The sequence below is a fragment of the Lissotriton vulgaris genome, chromosome 8 (assembly GCF_964263255.1).
Source record: "Lissotriton vulgaris chromosome 8, aLisVul1.2, whole genome shotgun sequence".
Lineage (NCBI taxonomy): Eukaryota > Metazoa > Chordata > Amphibia > Caudata > Salamandridae > Lissotriton > Lissotriton vulgaris.
In genome coordinates, this window is record NC_141696.1 from 127,207,145 (window position 1) to 127,229,505 (window position 22,361).

The 22,361-nt window shown below is 43.8% G+C and overlaps 1 protein-coding gene across 1 annotated transcript in view; it reads left to right on the forward strand.

Annotated features, from left to right (window-relative positions):
* Positions 1-22,361, forward strand: part of CHRDL2 (chordin like 2) — a 638,416-nt gene that overhangs the window by 181,916 nt on the left and 434,139 nt on the right. The gene's annotated exons all lie outside the window — the stretch shown is intronic.

Consider the following 22,361-nt stretch of genomic DNA (forward strand, 5'->3'; position numbering starts at 1 on the left):
CAATATAGGCCTAGGTAGTTGCACAACCTTTTACCTACATTTGTCCTACCTTGCTCTACATAACAGTTCTGGCATTGACCTTTTAGCTAGTTAGGCGCCAAATAAATGTAGTGTATGTTTCTCCGAAAACTAGCCTCATTTATTCTTCTGTCACAACAGGATTATCATCTTCTGTATAATAACTCTGTACAAGGGTCACCACTATCGTCATCCTTGGCCAACATGCCCACAGTACAATGACACATCTAAGTAGAACGCCTGAGGGTCCCTTTCGGGTATACAAGCATCACCTGTTCACTGGTCAAACCAGAGAAGAAGCTTCCATGCTGACCTGCTGACAGGAGACCTTGAAGTCCCTGCACACAGACACTCCAGCAAGCAGTGGTTTGAGATCCCTCATGGGGTGTCCAACTCAAGACCAAGATGGGGTCCTTCGTTCTCTCACATCAGGTAATGGGGTTGACTGTATCCTAGGGAGAGTCTTGGCTATACACCTACATACATTCTAGGTACACTTAGGCACATCTAGTTAAGGTTTGCATCGTAGGAGTACGCAGGATTACTGCCATGTATCTATATGCCTGCATATATTCACTGTTTTAGCACCATGGTAGAATTCTTTCTTTTATTTACTCTCAATGTGTTTTAATTGTATATATCCGTTTCTCTCTAATGGTTGTCGTAGCACAAGTATTTTATACTAGAATAAATACTTATTGAAAACCTCCCCACTGTTTATTCTGTGTATCTCTCTGAGACCAAGTGAGCATGGGTGACTGAGCGAAAAGCTCTGTACCATGATCCCTGAGGGGTTAGGGTTGTCATGTTCAATAGTTGCCAGAAACTGTTTGTTCCTTGGTAAGATTTTGGGGCTTGTAGTGGCACTGTGTGCTAGCTGGTCTAAAGGCTAACATATCCTTTGGGGGTGTCTGGAATCAGTCTAGAACCCAATTCCTTAGTTTATTTTTTCTAAATGTTTAGTTCCTGTCTAGATTTGTAGGAACTACATGACATGGCGCCGCAAATGTTGGTTTAGTTCTTATTTAACTGTCAAATCTGAGTAGTTCAGTCGTGCTTTCTCAGAGACTCCAACTCACATTTTAACTAAAGACGTCTGGAGTGGGAAGGGAAAAATCTACTACAGCCGAGTAGGTATATCCTATGTATTGGCTGTAGGTTTGTTCAAGCTTGAAGGTTTATAGTTCTCCAGATTGTGCAAAACATTATGTCTTTCCCATGCAAAAAAAACCCCAACTTCCTTTAAAAATGTCTGTCGAAGATGAGGCTGCGCCTGCATTAAATGCAAATGCAGGGGAAGCTGAACAGGAAGGTGCAATAAACATTTCAGAAAATGTCAGCAATGCACTTACTATAAAACTAGCAGATTTTGAAGTCTCAGCAGTAGGTGGGACTGTTGTGTTTGTGATTGGGCCACACGAAGCATAGAGGACAGAGATGTTCTATTCCAGGGTCAAGTTCCTACCTGCAGATGCACATACATATTCATTTTATTTTTAAGTAGCGGATCAAATACCAGAAGAATACAATGTATACGAGGACATAGGAGTCCCATTAACTTGCCAGGAACATGTAAACTGGTTTAAAGATGCCTTCCCACACACCACAGAAAAAGTGAGACTCGGTCTACACAGCAGAGACGGAGCGACTTGGCCGGTTCTAGCACTTACACACCGCATCCAGAATTGACACATTGCCAGTAGCAGACTTGCATCCACTTCACAAAGAAATAATACAACTTTACAGAACTCTGACACAGTTCGTTATGAGAACATTTACACTTCAACCTACAAGGGTTATTCCAGCAGGTCAACTACAAGGGACCACAACTGAAATCCCCCCACAAACGCTTAATGCGATTATGGGAAGAATTCCCACTAAACATTAGCAAATGCCTTTCTGGATAGCACAGAAAAGACACACACAGATTACTAAACGATCTGCTTGCCAATTGGGATAGCCCCCCCAAATAGACGATTGTACCACTTGGGGTATAGTCTTCGCTGCCATCTATACCAGGACTCATGGCACCCCTTAAATAGCAGTGTTACCAGAGGTATTAAGACAAATACAGAATGAGTATGGGGCAGAACCTGCCCTGAACTTAGGGATGAAATTAATAGGCTGTTTTCCCAGGTATCTACAATTATGTTAGCAAACATAAAAGGGGAGGCAGTAGCGGTGACTATACCCCAACGCCTGAGGGAATGCACTCCTGCACAACAGGAGCGGGAATTACCCAAAATGATCAACAAGACCTATGCTTCACTGGGTAGAGATAATTTGGGAGCTAGACCTTTGAAGCCACAATTAATGGTTAATCCTAAAAAGATAACTCCAGGTGAGCATTCGAATCTTCTAAAAAGAAATGGGATAATAAACACCGACAGTAATAGGTAAAATAGGTCACAATCACGAGGTGGGTCTCCTCAACAGTAGCCTTCTGACATGAGGTATAACCTTAGGAACCGTGATAACATTAAAAACCTGACAGGTATCATACACGTTCCTCTCATTCCTTTCATGGTTCATCAAAAATCTCTGAGAGGGAAGTACGCTCAGAATACAGATCAGAAGAGCGAGTCAAGCCAAGAGAGACATATCGCACTTCAGACTACATTATTAAAAATGAAGATAAACCCAAGAGTAAATCTCAATTTAAAAAGAAGAAAGAAGCTGGCCTTAAAATAGGAAATGCCTGAACAGATATTTGACAGGATTTTTGGCCCTAGGCTCTCAGAGTCAATTCTGTAGACTGCCGCAAGGGTATAAGAATAGCCCCGGGTTGTTCTCAGCAAGAGTATCAGAGTTACTTCAACATTTTGACGAGGGTGCATTTTCCTATGTAGATGATATTTATCTGACAGACGATGAAGTATTTGATCATTTTAACAGGGGGAACACCATCATTTTGGGGTTTGCCTCTGAGTGCTATAAATTTAACTTTAGAAAAATAAAATATTGCCCACCTCAATGTACTCTTTTTAGGATATGAGCTCTGAAGTGAAGGGAAAAGCCTAGCATCTAATCTTTTAGAAAAGTGTGCGCTGCTCCAACCTCCAAAAACCCTGAAAAATGTACAATCCATTTTAGGATTCCTAAATTTTGCCAGCACATACATTTTAGATTACGCAGAAAAAGTAAAATCTTTCTACGACTTAATTAGACCTGATTTCTCAGTTCAACATTGGACATTGGAACATACAGAAATTCTTCCTTCCCTACACGCTGATTAGTACACGTGTAAATACTAAAAATTTGGTGATACGTGTATTCAGGTTACTCTTACCTAATCTCCATGAAGGCGAAACTGTACCCATTGCATACAAATCACATGTCTACACGAACGCTGAGATGCGTTTTGCACCAACTCTAAACATTCTAACAGCAGTACAGACTGCTGTAGTGAAAGAAAGAGCACTGGCTCAGGGGAAACAAACAATTGCTGTGACTCTGGTACCAACCTTGTAAATGTAGTATACTTGTAAAGAGCACAGCTGCCCATCACCGGGCCTTCCCGGTGCTGTGGAACCCTTCCTGGTTCTCCCTGTGAGATGCCCCTTCCTGGGCACCCCCAAGGTGAAGCCAGGCATCCCAGTGTTGTCGGGGCCATTGTGGAGATTAAGCAAGCTATTGCCCAGAGTTGCAGCGTGGGACCCATGATTACAGAAGGCGCCGAGGTGAGAATTATCGAGTCCGCAGACATTGAGCCCAAGACCCTGCCGCGTCGGGAATCGAACCCTGGTCCCGGGCCTGATCTCTGCTTCAGGGTCTGCCGCTTCTAACCAGTGAGCCACACTTCTCCACTTAGAGGATGTTATCTAAGCAAGCTTTCCAAATGCAACAGTACTGCATCCATGATGGATACAATGGGCTAATTCTCTTACTACAATAAATGCAGACTACAAATTTGATTCTACATTAAAAACACAAGCATTTTTGCTGTACAAAAAAGAATATGCTCTTCTTATTGAAATAGTGCCTCTAGATCAGTATGAATATATAATTTACACTGATGGTTCAGCTCAGCCAACCGTAGAAAGTAAACAGCAATACAGCGCATCTTGTGCAATTGTAAAGGGGCATATGCGGGACAGTAAGTTCCGTCCTAGCAATATGCAGATGCAGTTTCTAGGAGATTGCACCGCACAACTGGCAGAACTAAAAACCCTGATCATGGCACTAAAAAATATGGATCGAGAATTCCCCACACTTATTGTTGGCTATTCCTTTTATTGTGTTCAGTCTTACAATTAACATCTTCACTATTGGGGCCAGAATGGGTTTAAAGATTGAAAAGGTTGCACAATAAAGCACAAGTTACTCTGAGAACAAGTGGCAGAGCTGAAAAAAAGCTTGCCATGGGTTCACGTGAATCATACGCTGAGTCATCAGCGTTTTGGCGTGCAAGTTGAAGGGAATTCATTGGCTGATGAAGCCGCCAAGGTGACAGTGTGAACTGCTGCCATTGCTGCAATCACTCGTTCTAGCATCAGGATAGACAGCCAGATAATGGTAGCTGTCATCGCCAAGCTCAGCCTTGCAAAAAGGCTTTCCACTCAAATACTAGTTGCGCAAAACATACTGTATGCTCAGATTCCAGAATTAGGGGAATAGAGTAAGATCAAACATGGATCGCAGATTAGGTTTAATACTAGCTGCAAACGAAGGTCTGGGCTCAGCACACGCAGGTATCACTGCGACAGTTTCATTGCTGAAACAATGTCATTGGTGGCCAGGTCATGCAAGCAGACCATGGGCGTTGTCAATAAGTGCGACATCTGTCATCCGTGAAGGGTTCCACCATAGCATGTCTGCCACTAACACCACTACTAATATCAGACAGACCGCTCACATGTGTCTGTTTGGACCACTGCGTCCTCTTAAAATCTGAAGAGGCTTACAAATACATCTTGGTGGCAGGGGCTAATGCTCTAGATTCATGTGGGTTTGGCCCAAGCGATCTGCTGATGCTCGAACTGTTATAAAGGATTTGCAAGTCTTCATAGGGACATACGCAATAGGCACATTACATTTTGACCTTGACCCCGCGTTTAGCTCCAGGGCTTACAAGGAAGCTGTGGGAAGTTTGGGTGTTGCATTGTAGTACTCCTCTCTGTATCATCCCAAGGGAAATTCAATTGTGGAGAGGAAAAACTAGGACTTAAAGCCATCATTAACAGCAAGGGTTTTAGGCTTGAGTGGTAGTTGGGTCAAGCACCTACATGGGGACCAGAGGGCACTTAAAACATACCAAGAACATCCCTAGGAGGCAGTACTTTATATGAGGTCCTGGTTGGGGCGAGAATGTGGGTACCCGATCTCGATTGAGGCAGCAAAGTGGCGGATGAAAAAGCATTTGACATCAATGATCGCTTGGCTGTTTTACAGGAACTCAATGAATTCCGGGCATTATATAGCAACGTCCAAGTAAAATGCACCACCACTATCGGAGTTAAAGCTGTTCGGGCAAGACTTGCATTGGTTCCGGAGATCGAGGACTCAGTCAGAGAGAAAATTATTGACAAAAAGAATTTGGGCCATCTAAAATATTGCCTGTACCTGTCCTGGCGGTCGAAGGAACAAGAACAGTACTTTTACTACCTCTTGCCGGCAAGAAGGAAAAGAGATTTGTCTCCATTGATCTGATCAAACCACACAATGTGACCAATATGAAATAGCAGGCCAATTAGGCTCCTAAGTAGTCACCGACCTCCTCTCGCTACCATATAGGAATTTCAGACAGAAAGACTAATAACGTTTGAGGATTCTACTCTGCGAAGTAATGGAGTTCCCATCAATACAATGGTACTCATGCCTGTTGAAATTGAACGGCAATAAAATACAAAGGAAACACAGATCTCAATTAGTACTAATACTGATATCTATGGGAATATGTCTTGAAATGAGTCATCAGCCAGTTCTACAAAACCTGTGAGCTACCAAAGATAGATCGAACATTTTCTGGCTACTTCATCGACTTTGATACCTTTTCTATGGATCCGAGTGAACCTGAGTCACCGCCAGCTTCTGTTTCCCACAAAGAGAAAATATAAAGGGGCACATGCATCATTGGAAATTGCCCTCGCAATTTTTGCATTTAGGATGCATCATCGCAAAAGCAAAAATCGCATTTTGCGATAGTGTTAAAAATAGCGATTTCGCTATTATGGATTGCTAAATACCATACTATATGGAGGATTGTGGTTTCAGTACTGTCATCTGGCCTGACACCCAATTGAAATTCAAGCAGATTCAATTTTGTGATGTGTCGGCTAAGTTGTTGTTGCACACATTTTTCAAAACACTTTCACTAGAAGTGGAATGTTGGATACTGGTCTGAAATTGTCCGGCACAGCGAGATTCAGTGTAGTTTTTTTAGAATGGGGATGACCTGGCCCGATTTTAGAGAGTCGGGTATGGAACCATGCATTAAGGACGAGCTGATGATTGTGGTCCAGATGGGTATGATAACTTGGTTGGTTGAAGACAGACAGTTAGAGGGGAAAGGGTTATTGAAGTGGGTATTCGGTTTTATGGATGACAGGATTTTGGAGATGTTGTGGTCATCATATAGATTGAGGGTAGACCAGTGAGGTTCATTTTTGGGTACTTTCAGATGGGAGTGTGTAGGTTCATTGATCTGTGCCTCCGACGGATGAGACAAGTGGATAGCAGCAGTTACCAGTTCGATTTTTAATGCATTGATTTTGGCTTTGAAGAAAGAAGAGAACTCATCACAGTTTATTAGGGATTTTGTTGTTTCTTTAGCGGATTTGGCCAATTTGTTCAATTATTGTTTTACCATTTCAAAGAGCCTATGAGGTCTATTTTTAGCGTTCTCCATCTCCAATCTGAAGAATTCTTTTTTTGAATTAAGAATGCTTTTGTTGTACCCCTTTCTGGTCTTTCTAAGAGTTTTAGCTGGAGGGATCAAGGGTGTTGTCTCCATTACAATTCTGTTAGTCTCAGATTTCTTCTTTTCATATTTCGTGACCCATTAAACCAGGGATTCTTGTCTTTCACCTGGATTCTTTTGAATTTTAATGGAGCTAGTGAGTCAATTATATCTGACATCGTTGAGTTGTAATGTTCCGTAAGTTCGCTGGCATTTAAAAGCTTAGCTGGAGGGGGGAAGTTCAATCTCGCATCATGTTGCCAGTTTCTCATGGTTCAAGTTTTTTGTATCCTTGACCCAATATTACGGTTTCACTGATTGCTTTGGCCATTTCTTGATTATGCCTTGTGTACGGAGGGTAATAACGTGGTGGTTTGACCAGTCGCAAGGAGCAATTGAAGATAACCTGACAGCCTTTTTCTTTGAGATTTCCAAACCAATGTAGAGCCTTTTGTGCGAGTTGGCAAAGTGCAGGCTTGAGTAAGTGTTTGGTCTGCTAGGAATTCTTTAAATATGTTAACCTGATTATTGTTAAGATCATTCCAATGTACATTAAAATCCCTCAGGAAAATATAGCGTTGGAGTGGGGGGAAATGTTGGCATTGATGATAGTTGTTTAGATTACTTCCTTATGGTAAGTACAAGGCATTCGCAGGAATCAAGAGGATCTGATTGAAGTTGAGTAACGCAGAGGTTGGAGCAGTGAATGCAAGCAATACCTCTTCCAATTGTCTATCTAGTCTCACGATGCTGTAGTTTAGAGGGACCAATAGATCCATGCAGGTTGATGAAGCTTCGTTGAGCCACAATTTCGTTATGATCGCCACATGTACTTCTTGGCTACGGATGAGGCCGATGATGTCGGAGGTGTGCTTCACTGCTGATTGGCAGTTGAGTAGAAGTCCTGAGAGAGAAGTCGCTGAGTTCCCTGGGATTGTGTTGTGCATAGAGGTGGTTAAAGAGACTCTTTTCAGGACATTGCGATTAACCCTTCTGTTTCTGATTGTGATTTGCGTTGATTGTGACAGTTCAAATTTAGTTTTCATCTTCCTTGTTGGGGAGACTGGCAGGATCGAAAGTAGCCTTGTAGGATAGTAGAAGAGCTAGGCTTTCATCCTCCAATAAATAGTTGAGCTGTTTATGAGGGTGATATTGCCCATTTGCTAGTGACATCGGTTAACGGCTAGGTTTGCATTGGAGGTTGAGTACTGATTTTGAATGCGGTTGATTTTAGAGAGATAGTTTTCAGTGACGTATAAGATGCTCTTCAATTCGAGAATTGAGTTATGGCTGTTCTGGGATATTCTGACTGTTGAGTGATTCAGTGCTTCTTTGTCCGTTAGTGTTAACTGAAAATGGCAGCGAGGCGTCCCAGGGACCTGAGCTAAGATTGCTATTAAGCTGCGACCATGGAGGAGGGGCTTGATTTCAACCTCCTCATGTAGGATTTTCTAAACAGAGGGGTGAGCATGGGACCTTTTCTACTCAGAGGAGTGACCGAAGGACCTTTTGAGGGATAAGCGATGACCTCTGTCTGTCCTGTGTGCTTGACGTAGGGGGTGAGGAATGGGGACGTTGTACGGATGAAGATGTTACAGGGGCTGCAATGTGGTGATGTATGGAAGATGGGCTGGGCAGAGCTCTATTGAACTTAGGGGGTATGCTGCCTTGAGCACCGTGTAGGAGGGACAACTAGTTGGGGAGATTAGGGCCGGACCTTTCTTTGAGGGAAGGAGTTACCTGCTGACTTGACCACCACAGCAGGGTGCCTCTACCCTGTGAAATTGACTTTAATCTGGTATGGCGACTGATTCGACGTGTGTTAGTTTGTGCACGAGGGTGAACTGAGGGAGTATTGTCATGGACCTGCTCTTTTAGGGTGGTAAAGAAGAAATCCAATTTTTTCAGATCCTTATTGGTTGCTTGGATCAGAACTGTGCTATTTTTATAGATTGTTACGTTTTAATCAGCTCTTACACTTTGTGAAGGAGCACTCAGTAATGTTGTGCCATACTGTTTCAAGATTGTTCAATAATTTTATTATGGCTGCTCGCGATATTGCTATTTTCCCAGTGAAGAAAATTAGGTAATTTGCAATGATGGCCTTATACATGATATAGTTTGGGTCAGAGATCAGAGTCTCTTGCTATCTTCTCAGAAGATTGTGTTTAAAGGTTTTAGTAGTGGTTTTGGAAAGGTTGGGGATGTATACTATAGAGTAGGAGTTACATCCTGCTGCTATCAAGCACGTTCCTGCCACGACTGGTGAAAGCACAAATGCAGATTTTAAAAATAAATGATTCTTCCCGCTTCGTCTGCACCTTCCCTTTGATCGAAAGAGAGGTGTCTGCTGCAGTGATTTTAGAAAAGGCTTGCACTAATCAGAAATAATTTCTACGGCTAGTGTTGCTGCGCCTCTAATACAATCCATACCCTGTGTTGGAAGACGTTTCAAGATGGCCGCTTCTTGGTACGGAGGAAAACCACTCCAGTCCTATTTTCATTTCTTTTATCCATGGTGCGTTGGACCTCTTTCCATTATCAGTGCCCTCTTTTCTTTGCTGGAGGATGTTCAATATGGCCGCTTCTTTTGTAATAGTCCACTCAAGTCCTATTTTCCTTTCTGGTGTCCGAGGAGGATTGGTCCTCTTTCTATTATAAGTGCTCCATTTCCTTTTTAGAGGGCATGGGGACTACTTATCAGCTGGCAATTTTGACCCTGTGGCAAACTATGATCCATGGCATCCAATCAGCGCTGTAAGGAGACTATCCTTCAGACTAAATCCCGCGAAAATTGTTCTTACTTGGCCTAGAGAGGTTCTTCTGTGTCATTCACGGCCCAACCACCAAAATTATTGCCTGGGCTCAATTGCTACTCGTGTAGTGTGGGGGGATGCAGGGGCGCTCCCGTGGTCTAGGAGCACTTCCGCTCTCTCCTTCCATGTCGATACCTGGCAGCGGTCTAGAAGATGACCTGCCGTCCACTGAAGCTGAGGTACCGTCGCAGCGAATATTGAGTGCTCTAGAACAGGAAGCCCCTGGGAGAGTTTGCGAGCCTCCCGGAACAGATTAAGGCTCCGGGTCAGTTAGAGCTCAGTCTTCAAGCCACTCAGGGAGATCGAGGCTCCCGGCGAGCGTAGAGAGAGAGCACAGACTGCCCCGTGGCCAAACCCAACCGAGATCAGAGAGGGAGCCTCTCTTCGGTCGACTGCAGGAGGTCGGGCGGTTCCTTGAATTGCCGAGCCCAACTGGCACTCACCCTCCTTCAGGACTTTCTTATTTATTTATTTATTTTCTGACACTTATAGAGCGCGAACAATTACCCTTGGGTGTCTCGGCGCTAGACTGCAGTAATGTCATTCCTTAGAGGTGAGGATACGGTGGGTGTACTATATTATTGGTTGAATAACCACGTCTTCAAATTTTTTCTAAACTGTAAGAGTGATGGACTGGCTTTGATGTGGTATGGTAGGGTATTCCAGATTTTGGGGGCCGCAACTAGGAAGCGGCGGTCACCCCATGTGACTGTTCTGCTACGTGGGACCACTAATTGATTGAGTGATGAAGATCGTAGCTTTCTGGCTGGACTGTAAGGTATTAGATGATCTTTTAGGAAGCGAGGCCCCTGATCCTGCATTACCTTATAGACTATGCACATAGCTTTAAACTTTATCCTGTTTTGGATAGACAACCAATGGTAGGTCCTCAGGGTATCTGAGATGGGTGCGAATTTTGGTTTTTTGGACAGCAGGCGTGCGGCCGCATTCTGTACCGTCTGCAACTTTTTTGTGACTCTGGATTGTGCATTCAGAAAGAGTCCGTTGCAGTAATCTAGTGAACTTAAAACCAATGACGTGACCAGGGTCTTAGCGGCCGTGTCAGGCAGAAAAGGCAAGATTTTCCTTATCATTCTGAGTTTAAAATGGGCCGTGGACGCTACCTTGTTGGCATGAGCCATAAAGTTGAGCTGGTTGTCAAAGGTAACTCCTAGATTTCTCACCTTGGGGGTAGAACAAGGTGGAGTGCCAAATGCTGATGGCCACCAAGTAGTCGACCAAGATGGCGAGAGATTGCCAAAAATGACAACCTCCGTTTTCTCGGAATTGAGCTTCAGGCAGTTTCCTGCCATCCACTCACCGATAGCTGTCATGCCTCTTTGGAACCGTTCTGCCACCTCCTGTCCGTCACCCTTAATGGCCAACACCAACTGTGTGTCATCTGCGTATGAGGTTAGGCTCATCCCATGTGCTTTGATGACACTAGCAAGGTCCGACACATAGATGTTAAATAGTGTCGGACTAAGGGATGAGCCTTGAGGAACCCCACACGGCAACGACAGTTTGGCAGATTGGAATGGTCCAAGAGTGACCGCCTGAGTTCTATTAGCCAAGAAGGAGGCAAGCAGGTTTCTCGCAGTGGAGTGGATACCCATTTTTTCGACACGGTCGACCAAGGTCTTATGGTCAACCGTGTCGAATGCTGCCGAGAGGTCCAAGAGTACCAGCAAGGCTGTCCCTCCTTGGTCCCGGATGAGTCTAATATCATCCGCTGCTTTGATGAGAGCAGTTTCGGTTCCATGATATTTACGGAACCCAAACTGGGTATCATCAAGCAGATTGTTTCTCTCTATATGTTCCGACAGCTGCTGGTTCATGGCTTTCTCTGTCAGTTTGGCTAAAAAAGGGAGGCTTGCTATAGGCCGGTAGTTTTTCAGATCTTTCCTGTCAAGATTTGGTTTTTTAAGCAGAGGCTTAATCAATGTGTTTTTAAAGGAGTCTGGATAGGTCCCAGAGCTCAGTATTATATTGCAAACGTGAGTGATAATGGGAGTAATTGTGTCTGAAACCATGGCTAACACCGAAGTGGGGCAAGGGTCCAGTGCAGAGCCTGATTTAATGGACCTCAGTATGGTTTTTGTTTGATCGGTCGTTAAAGGTTTAAAACTCGTCATGGTATTACTCAGGACTGTCTGCGAGGGAGGGGCAGCATTAGTATTAGGTTCCAAGGTGAAAGCTTGGTATATATTATTCACCTTCGTGAAGAAGAACTCAGACAGGGCATCACATAGTGATTGTGATGGGGGGGGTTTAAGCCTGGTGTGTTACCCGATAGGGTTTTAGCTATGTTATACAGCTGTTTACTGAAATTTTTAGCTTGTTCTATATGCAGAGAGAAGAAGTGCTTCTTTGCTGTCGTGATCATAGTTTTATAAGTGGCTAGAGCTTCTTTATATTTATTCTTACTTTCACTGTCGTAAGTTCGTCGCCAATACCTTTCCCTGTTTCTCGTTAATTGTTTCTGTATTTTTAGCTCTTCTGTGTACCATTGAGCAGTCGGCGTACTTCTGATTCTTGAGTGGGATTTAGTGGGTGCCAGTTGAGACGTGGCGTCACTCAGCCATTCATGAAATTGGGAAGTAGAAATACAGGGATCGTTAGATAGTTCAGGTTTAGTGTTATTTAAAAGTGTATTTAGGTTGTTGTAATTTCTGTCCTTCCACGCCTTGAAAGTGCCTGGCTTGGGGTGGGAAGTCTTCTTCCTGAACGTATCTTTAATGGTCAGCCTACTGAAAATGGCCGAGTGGTCGGTCCACGTCATGGGAAGGATTTCGGTCACCTGAAGGTCTTCCACGTTCGTAAACATGCCATCTAGCGCATGTCCTGCCTGATGGGTTGGGGCTGTGACCAATTGCTTAAGACCTATAGTTTCTAAGTCTGATGTAAGGGCGATAGTATCTTTATCATTATTTTGTTCAAGATAAAAATTAAAATCGCCCATTACAGTAACGGACTCATCTGTGGCTATTGATTCTATTAAGGTGCTTAAGTTCGTTAGAAAAGCTGCTCTAGCCCCAGGAGGTCAATAGAGGAGCACTCCCTTGAAACTAAAAGAAGGTGTGAATTTTATGTTAAAATGTAGAGCTTCACATGACATGGCAGGGATAGAGGATGTGCGGACCTCAAATTGGTCTCTCACTATGATAGCCAGGCCACCGCCTCTGTTTTTCTCTCTATCCTGCCTATAAACATTATAGCCAGGTTGAACTGCCGTGACCAAGTCGGGTGCAGATGCCTCGTCCTTCCACGTTTCCGTAATATACAGGGCATCTAATTTGTAGTCGATGATGAGGTCCGCTATCTCTTGACAGTGTTTGCCCAGAGAACGCGCATTGATTAGGGCCATGGTGATGTGCTTCTCCTTAACCTGCTTAGAGACCTGAGTGTGGGAGATGCCGTTGTTAAAGGGGACGATGGTATCACAATGAGAGCACTGTACATTGGTGCCCGTGGGAGTATATGTCAGGGCAAATTTGGTACAACGGGAGGTATGGGTTGGGCGAAGCCTCAACAAAGTACTCCGTTTGTACAGGATGGGCCGAGCAGGGGTTGTGGCCCTGGGCCCGGTCCCGGCGCGGACCGGCGCAGACGGGCTCGCCTTTGGCGCGCCTTCGGCGCGCCGCCGGCGCGCCCGCTGCGCGGACGGGTGGGCCTGCTGCTTTTATCCATTACAGAGCAAGGTGGGAGGAGGGTGGGAGGAGCGATCACCTGGGCAGGCAGCCTTGCCCTACCCAAGATGGCGGCCAAAGTGGCTGTACTCGATCTGAGCGCCTAAAGACAGCAGCGCTAAGAGGGGAGATCCAAAAAGGTCTTGGGCGAAGCAATCTCGCTCCAAGAAAGGTGCTTAGCAATTTAAAATCGAACAATTAAAATTTATACAAGTTTTTAAAATGGGTTATTTTACAATCAATAACTCACGTTTTACAATAGTATTGCACAAGGAAGTGCAGAGCTCCCCCGGCTTCCGCCTCAAGGGTTGAAAAATGCAGTATCCAGAAGGGTGGAGGGAGGAGTCCTTAAATGTCCTGGGAGGGCGGGAGGAGCGATCACTTGGGCAGGCAGCCTTGCCCTACCCAAGATGGCGGCCAAAGTGGCTGACCCGGCTGAATGATGCCACGCCTTCAACCTCCTTTGCAGAGGTGAGCGCTCCTCTGATACTTCCTTGCTTCAAGGCCCTCCACTTCACCCGCTGCATGATCTCACAGCTAGCAGAGGAGAAACTAATCCAAGCACTTCTGAGGAGGGACCAGCCTCTATCCTTCAAGTAGGTAAAGGCAGCAGATCTTTCTAGCCGGGAGGTATGAGCTGAGATGGTGGATGGCGGGGTTAAAAAGGGATATTTACCAATTGGTTATCCCCAACCCGGGAGCTTCCTAGCAGTGCTCCTGTTCAGCGGCCATTTGATCTTTCAAAAACAAGAATGATATCATCACCTCCAGTACATTCTCTGATGACTGAGATTTTGAAAAGGTAAATAGTATACTGTCTGATTTAGAACTATCTGCTGCATTCTCGAGTAATGAAATGTATGATGATACATCTGATTTGATACCATGTATTGCTACCTACATTATGGTCATCATATTCTGCTCAAAACAAGTATCCCACATAATGTTTTCACTTATCATCAAGGGAAACATTGCCCAACTCCACCGAAAGGTAGTTCACAAATGTTTCCACAGAAGTTTGCTTATTTTTCTGGGTTTAACACATTAGACCCGACATCATGTTATTATAAGCTTGCACCTACACCTACAAAGAAAAATATGCTCACTAACAAACATGAAACAGATATACTCTGCTTCCTTTATTTCCCACTTGTCTTTACAGGGTTTTGACTTTTGGAGGGACACCACAGATACAAAATCTATCTGGAGGACTAAAGATTGGCAAGTTCAGGGATCTGAGGCCTTATTTAGAGCATGCCTAATTCCACAGCAAATTATTTTCCTGAACAGCACAGTGCAACAGAATTCCTGTCTTGGACAAGCCAAAATCAAGGATTTGATTCCCTCGCTTTCACACTTTAAGGTATGGCAAAACTATATATAACATAGTAAGGATACGCTAGATGACATTATACATGAGTATTCATACAATTCTTCAGACCCCAATTGGAAGGGATGGGTTGTTTGGCCTATAGACACAAATAGGTGTCAGTCAAGAATTGGGGGTACCACCAAAGGGTTTAGTATCCATAGACCTGACAAACGCTACGTACAACAAGAACACTCAGGAGTGGTGACATCTTACAGTGTTGGGAAGTAATGCCAAGAGTGGCTGAAAGCCTCAGCATTGTCCCAGGTGAAACAACACTTGTCCTTACTGTCAGATGACATGGATCTTAGGGATTTTTTGTTAGGTCCTCAGAAGCCACGTCAGAAACGCTTCTTATATAATATTTATAATGAAGTATGGAAGGTCTCTCAACAGGAAGCTGCAGAGAGATTGTGAGAAATTGACAGGGTTAACCTAGAAAAGGCTTTTGCAGTGGTTGACAATGGCATGACCACTCTGACTTATTCACTGGGCAACATTGTGTCTTCTGCAATAGATATGATGGAACAAGATTTGTCTATGCTTCGACATGGACAATCGCACTTATGCTCCGTTCTAATATTGAGCTGCACGCCACATTTATTGCGCTCTGGTCATGTGCCCTGGTGGTATATCAACAGTACTTCTCTGTTTTCTGGTTACAATCTAACAGAAATAAATAAAACAATGACACAAAAAGATGCAAAGTATACAATGCTGCACATTAAAAAATGTGACCAATTACCTTTCACCATAGCTGAATCACCCTCCACAGAATGGTTAATCCATGGCTATATTACACTGCCAGTCACAATATTCAATTTCAATATTGTCTGCAGTATCAGCAGGTTTGCAGGTATTACGCTTTGGGTAAGGAATACATACATACATCTTGGGAATTATCCTACAGATTTAGATGCAGTAATGAAGACACTGAATTCTTTTTCAGTAGTTCAGACTGTGAAAATTCATTAAGTGGGTCTCTAATTTGGCAGGATATTGTGCTTCACGAAGCCCAAATGCTTCAGTCGCAAACCTATTTGTCACTTGACAGGATCCCCAGCTGCTGTGATTATTCCGGTGTTCAAATTGCACTCGAATTGGAGTTATTTGATGTTGAATGATGAAGGTTGTTGTGGGATGCTGTCAGGCATCGCATATCTGGTTACAGTAAGTTCCAGGGTTATTTGTTGTATGCAAGTATTTTTCCACCGACCGTGAGGGAGGAGCACTATGGCCTTCATTGGATGTTTCCCTTTTACGGTTTGATTCTCTAAGCAGACGAAAGCCATTCTTTTACAGAAAGATGTGGCCTTAACCTCAGCCTGAGAGACTTTTGATCTCAAGGCGGCAAGGTCCTCGGCTGATATACAGGCACGAGTCTGAAATAACTTGTGCTCTATTTCGGGGAAAAGGTACATCCTATCTTTCCCATGTCTGATACGAGTGGGATAGTACACCTATTTAAGTACTTTGGCTATTGGCAATAAAGCACCTTTCAGACATGTTCCACGTCATTCCATCATTTATACACTCCAATTGGGAAGCGTTTTTGGAGGGCTTCCGCTGGTCCTACTACTTGTAGTGGGTATCCTGATTTTAATTTTTCTTGCTATGCAATGGATGTCCCAACTTCCAAAAAGATGGAAAGAGCACACCCAGTGCAATGTTGCTGTGAACTCATGGTACTGCGTCTGGGCACACCTTGGCTTCAGGAGCTAAGCAACGATCAGTTCCTGTCATTCCGATCAGTCTGGGTTGACTGTGTCTTGCCAGTGCTCCACTGCCTCTTCTGCAGACATGAATGCGTGTTGGATTTGTGTCCAAAACTTCCATTGTTTGCGCCTCCGGACGTAGACGTACTACTGGACCCAACAAAGGCCCATGTATTACAGTGTCTACAGCGTATTCCAATACTGATGTCGGCATTCTTAGAGCCTCCAGAGGATGCTTCAGCTGCTATCGGAATGGACACCGGCTCTGCAGACGGCTCACAGGTTTCAAATGCTTCCTCAGTGGCTGCTGGGGGAACCGGAGAAGATCACCTTTGCTCCATTGACTTGATCCAAGAGGTGTTGCACGGACCATTGTCTGCGAAGGCAAGCAGCAGTGATGTTGCGTCTTCCACACAGGACACAAACATTTGGCTCTATGTTTACTGGGAACAAGTTGGCCTTTTTCCAAAACTAACCAAATTGGAATTCAACAACACCATTTCTGGTTTGTTTTTCTCTTCTAATCTCACTGAGCACTATAACTGGCATAGTTGGATGAGGAGTGGGTGTTATGAACCCCAGTATACCCCAATATAGGCCTAGGTAGACGCACAACCTTTTACCTACATCTGTCCTTTAGACCAAAGAGCTTTCAACACTCAGAACTGATTCTTGATCAAATGAAGAAGATCAAATGAAGAAGATCAAAGTGATTGCATGGAATGGAACAAAGATAAGCATATCACTTGATTATGCCAAGGAAACAGTAACACACAAGAAAACAAGAAAACCCTAGAATCGGAACTGAAGTCACTTAACATATTGTTCTCCTTTGCAAGTCCTTCTAAAATGAGAATTGTCCTTGAAGGGAAAAGTCTTGGGCCAGATGTATCAAACAGTTTTACCCATTCTGTGTCTATGGGGAAATGTGTTCATACATCTGGCCCCTTATCTTTTATAAACTAGAGGAGCTGAACTTATATCTTAAAATATCTCGAAGAATACAGTAAGGTTTCTTAATCATACTGTATGTTGTCAGGATGTTATACAATATATATTATCTGGTACTAACAAATGACTGCTACTGATACATCTTGTTGCTACTAATTACAAGCTCTCAATGTATTGTTTGTTTGCTGTTGTTTAAGTTTGTAATAGGTGACAAAAAACATGCATATATAGCTTCTGACAGTTTCAGATAAGTGTATTCATATTTGAAATATTTGAGACCTCAAGCATGCCTTATCAACATACCATAGGTCTGCTCACAGTTAAATCAAATTCATTTTCAGCTATAGTATGGCTGTTTGATTTGAAAGTCTATTTCTGTATATATATATTTATGGAGGACAGTCTGAAATAAAATTACCAGCACAATTGTATGTTGGTCCGTATCTGTCTTTTTTTTTTCCAGCAGCAGGAACTGATCGAAAGCGGAGCATTCAAGATATATATATATATCGCCAGTAGGTAGTTATAGTTAGGACCTATTATGCATCGGAAATCCGCAACATTCTATTCCCGATAACTTTGGCGCCGATTGATGAATCTTTGCGAAATTTTTCAAACTTTAGGCCAGCTCTGGTTTGCTACTATCATGAAAATTTCGGGTTGATTCGTCAAGTGGGGGCCGAGAAAAAAAGGGGGTCCCAAAACATGTTTTCCCCATGCAATTTCTCATAGGACCTTTAGCCACAGCTACAGCTCGAACGGCTGAACGGAATTACGCCAAATTTGGCAAAGAGTTAGTCCTCAGTTCCGACTTGTACCTTTTGCTTATATGGTGTCAATCTGTTCAGTAGTTCCTGAGAAAATGACAGTTAAAGTCATTTATATATCTATGGGCGCGGTGGATCCGTGGAGTGTGCGGGGATTGCCATCGTACCATAAGCGCACCCTTACGATCACACGCTGAATGCTAATTGGCTGTCAAGTGGTTGTTAACATTCGAAACCTGGAACTATTGGCAGCCATTTTGTGCCTCGGTAGAAGCGAGGCTGAGGAAGTCAGTGGAATATGTGTGCAAAACGGAGAGAGGGGGTAGGGTAGAAATAATTTTACCCTCTAGACCTGCTTAGGAGGTCCTAGAAGGACCCCCTGGGCCCACAATGTTTTTTTTTTAAACCCGGCAGGTGCGTGTAGGGTGCGCGGACTGTGCCGTGAAATAAATAAAATAAAACAGATTTTTTTTTAAAATTATTTATTCCCGGGGGTTAAATACCAGAGGCAAAATGATTACATTTTATGTGGGGTCCAGAGGGGCCCCCCAGCCTCAGGGATCGTCACCCCCCGGGGGCTAAAAAGAAAAAAATGGTGGGGGGCGGGATCGAAGGTCCTCAAAGCCGCGGGGACCAGCACCCGCCGGGGGTTTAATTATTGTGGGAGGGGAACTGCATGGCCCCCCTCCTGGAATACTCGAGGGCCCGCTACCCCCCAGGGCTACAAGAAAAAACATGGACCACCACTGCCTGGGGCTTTATGTATTGTGGGAGGGCTGGCTCCTGCAGTGCCCCGGGGTGTCCATCCCGCCCTCCCATAGCAAGGAAATCTGTTCTCTCTTTCAAAATCTAAATCAGATTGCTTTTCCACATGGGGAGCTGCATGTTAGTAGCTCCCGCATGTGGAAAAGTTATGCCGGCTTCCAAACGCGTAGAATATGTGCACCAAAGGCGCTGGAGTCACGCATCCTACAGATTATGGGTCGTGCATCCAGCGCTTGCACACCAGGGGGCCACACTGAGCGCTGCGCTGGGTTCGCGTCTTTTATTTTTACCTTAAAAAAATAGCCCCTATCAGTACCGTAATTTTGAATATTCCCAGGGACCGTATTTCCCGGGTCTTGTAAAAAAAAATTGGGGACCGTGGGGGGAGCCACAATGCCCCCACGGTCCCGCCGGCTTCCCGCGTTCTTCGGAGCCGGCATTGCATTTCCGCATGGGGAGATGCTAACTTGCATGTGGAAATGCAATCTGGTTTGGATTTTGAAAGTGAGAACAGATTTCACTGCTGTGTCTCAAAATCCAAACTAAGTTTGCTATGGGAGGGTATAAGGCGCAAGACTCCTGCCCTCTCATAGCAAACAGCAGTGTCCCAGGGGTAGGCACCCCAGGACACTGCAGGAGCCGGCCCTGGCTGTGGCGGTCCCCAGGGCCCTCGAGGGCTCCAGGCGGAGGGCCACGCAGCCTGCCTCCCACATTACACAAATTCCCGGGTGGTGGTGGTTCCCAGGGCTTGAGGAGCTTGTTAAGGCCCACACACTTTTAATTTTGCAGGGGGGCCTTGGATGCGAAAGTGGTGCAAGGGGGTTATAAATCTGGTACACAGTGTTTTGTTTTACTTTGCTTTCCTTTCTGTAATGTAGAGGATCCAGGGTAAATATAACGGTTTCTGTACAGCCAGTACCTTTCAACCCTACCCCTAAACAGCTTTCTGCCTGTTGCCATAGTAACTGTACATGGAACACTTACATGAGCACAGAGGTTAGAAGTTCACCACACTACGTTGCTAATGGAAAAAGTTACTGTGCTGGAATTTTAAAACTTTTCCTTAGGAACCGTTAGTCGTAGTTATAGACTCTGGTAAAGATCCGGTAAAGAGTTAGCCTCAGAATTATACTTCAAATTATCAATATCATTTCTATTGGGGACCGCCACCCCCCAAAAAAAGAAGACGTATATACTTTTTTTTAATTAACTTTTATTGAAACAACAATAAATAACTGGAAACGTAACTTAAAGATAACAATATAATAAATAACTAGAAACATAACTTTAACACAACAATATAATAAACAAAATGTGATATGGACTCCAATAGAAGTACGGTAGGTAATATGCAAAACAAAAATGAATATTAGTGTTTAAAATTAGATCGATGTGACTAAATGAGGTCAAACATTACAAGTCAAGGTAACACTTGGCGATATTTCCTTATTTTTACGTCTGCAGTGTGCCTGATACATTTCACTTGTCTTATAGGCCCGCATTCAAGAGGTGTCTGTATGGAAGTGCCTACTGCATCAGATTTACACTATAGATTAAAAGGTCTTTAAAATGATTCAGAGATGAGACAGAATTAGGTGAGAGATCAAGACATTATGCAGGGCAATATTCTTTAGGGCTTATTTACTTGCGCCACTTTTGTGTTACTTTTCTCATGTTGAAAGTGACGCAAAAGTGACGCAAGGGACTTGTAAATAAGCTCTTTTAATTTTAATGCATTTAATCAGAGGGATTGTAATTCTAGGCCGCTCTGCTTACCTTGTTTAAACACTGTGACCAACAGAGTTCACAACTTGAACTCAGCTTTGGTTCTATACGTCAGAGTGGACAGCAGCATCCATAACTTTAAAAGAGAAAGAGAAAGGATGTGAGAGAGAGTGAGAGAGAGTGGGAGAGAGAAAGAGAGAAAAAACGACATTAAAAGTGTGAGAGAGAGAAAGTTATAGATGGAGCAGTTAATACTGGAGAAAATACTCCTAGCTCACCTTTTGCCTCCGTTGTGTGTCCAAGCACGTGCTGGTTCATAGTGCATCCTCCAGTTTAGTGATCTGAAAGATAGTATATAGAGTTAGTAATAGAATAGTACATACAAATGCACACTTATAAGTTCCACTGTAAGGAGGTGTCTGGGTGCTGTTTTTTTCCACATAGTATATCCCATGCATTCCCACTGCATAGCAGTGAGTTCTCAATATTGGGTATCTAGACTGTTGCACCCCCTTGACACTTAGAGTCCGTAGGTGAGTGTTTTTCTTGGGAAGTCAGAGGCAGATTTAGAAGCTCCTTGCGCCACTTTTCCCATGTCAAAAGTGACAAAAAAGTGGCGCAAGGGGCTCGTACATATACCTCTTAAACTGTTGTAACCTATCTATTCTCACTGTCCGGAGGTAATTGCACTTTTCTACGCAGTCAAGCTGCTACACACTACCCACTCTGTCCTTTCACAGATGACTAGTCGTTGTTTCGGAAACAAGCTTCTTTGCTCACCTTATGCCATTGACCTGATTCAAAGAGGGTGCACTACGTGTCGAAGCAGCCTTCTTAGAAGTTGTTACGATGGCCACGCATTTTAGCAGAATCCTCGAACGTTAAATTTTTAGAGGTGTTGGGGGGACGCCAATTTGTGAAACACAACCTGTAAGATAAAAAGGAAGTTAACATTGTGTGTAATTTTTTATAAAAGGAGAGAGGAAGTGAGAGAGTGACTGCAAAGAATATTTGCAGCTCACCTTTCTGTCACTGGTGTGTTTTTCACCACATGCCGGGACATAATGCACCCTGAAGCTCTACATCTAAAAGATATTAAAAGAAAGATGTTATGATTGGTATTTGTTACTATCCTAATGTGGAGTTGAATAACATCACCCTTTCACACACCTTCCCTCTCGCATTCAAAAACAACTATTTGTATAGTTTATATTTCGGACGTTTGACCGATTATAAAAACGTTCCTGCTATTTGGAAAAAATAGATATACATCTAATAAGATACGCTATTGTAACGACCGTGTTCTAGACCAGATGGGATCAGCTCCTGAGAGCCCCTCCAACCCAGCCGGAACGTAACCACCTCCCTCCTCAGGACCCATCTATCCAGGCACCTGGGTACCTACCTGAGGATGGGGAACTCGCAATATACAAGCTCATATCATCAGAAACACCACCAAATCTATAGGGATACTAAGAATACTCACTGATCACTAAGGACATCCATGCCCTACACCACACTCATACCTCATAGTCTCGCGACCACATGGGTCCAGACTAATCTACCCTGGGGCAGTTCTGATTATCTACCATTACACACTGATTACCCTCAGTGCTCACTCAAGCCCATCTATCTTTAGAGTCCCGTA